The following is a 1109-nucleotide window of genomic DNA, read 5'->3' on the forward strand; positions in this document are numbered from 1 at the left end:
GCTTGGTGGCATTGTACCGTCAGGCGCGAGCAGTTCGTTTAGTACCACCTCGCTAGGCGAGGAGAGGATAGGAGGGTAGGAGGGGACTATATTTCAGTGCCTTAAGGCACCTGCCTTTGTGTCTATGACATGTGGGCCCAATAAGTGGCTAGCCCACATGTCAGTGACCCAAAGGCAGGTGCCTTTAAGGCACCGAAGCTGCGTCCGGTAGGAGGGGATAAATAGAGGGGTAGGGCAGCGGTTCAACTCATATCTTTCTCGGCTTTTTGGCTAAGATCAAGTGTAGTATCTGTTCTTATCAGTTTAATATTTGATATGTGAATCATGTGCCCACAATGATATTAAATTTATTTTTTATGGGAGAGAGACCACCACAATGGCTTGCCATTTGGTCCCTCAGGTGTTGCCCATCAACTTAAAATTTTCATTTCTTGAGATGGGATGCTTGTAATTAGATCAAGGCCAGAGGCCCTCAGATTAGCCTTATCCCTTCGCACAAAAGTCAACTCTCTCCTTCTTCCTCACGCACGCATTCCTCGTTAGAAGAAAAAAGGGGGGTATCTCTTCGCACAAAAGTCAATTCTCTCCTTCCTCACGCACACAATCCTCGTCAGAAGAAAAAAGGGGAGCGCCGCATGCAGCCCACATGCACCCACGCCTCCGGTCAATCCCCGACCACCTGCCCCACCCCCACCACGCAGGTCGCCGCCCTCGCCGCGGGTCGGAGTTTCCCGTCGCCGTGTCTCTGAAGGAAATATGCCCTAGAGGCAATAATAAAATTATTATTTATTTCATTATATCATGATAAATGTTTATTATTCATGCTAGAATTGTATTAACCGGAAACATAATACATGTGTGAATACATAGACAAACAGAGTGTCACTAGTATGCCTCTACTTGACTAGCTCGTTGATCAAAGATGGTTATGTTTCCTAACCATATGCATGAGTTGTCATTTGATTAATGGGATCACATTATTAGGAGAATGATGTGATTGACTTGACCCATTCCGTTAGCTTAGCACTTGATCGTTTAGTTTGTTGCTATTGCTTTCTTCATGACTTATACATGTTCCTATGACTATGAGATTATGCAACTCCCGTTTA

At 45.2% G+C, this 1109-nt stretch overlaps 1 pseudogene; it reads left to right on the top strand.

Annotated features, from left to right (window-relative positions):
* Positions 1 to 249: 249 nt before the first annotated feature.
* On the top strand, positions 250 to 424 carry LOC119343276 (annotated as a pseudogene).
* Positions 425 to 1109: the final 685 nt, after the last annotated feature.

Source organism: Triticum dicoccoides, unplaced genomic scaffold (assembly GCF_002162155.2).
Source record: "Triticum dicoccoides isolate Atlit2015 ecotype Zavitan unplaced genomic scaffold, WEW_v2.0 scaffold121320, whole genome shotgun sequence".
Classification (NCBI taxonomy): domain Eukaryota; kingdom Viridiplantae; phylum Streptophyta; class Magnoliopsida; order Poales; family Poaceae; genus Triticum; species Triticum dicoccoides.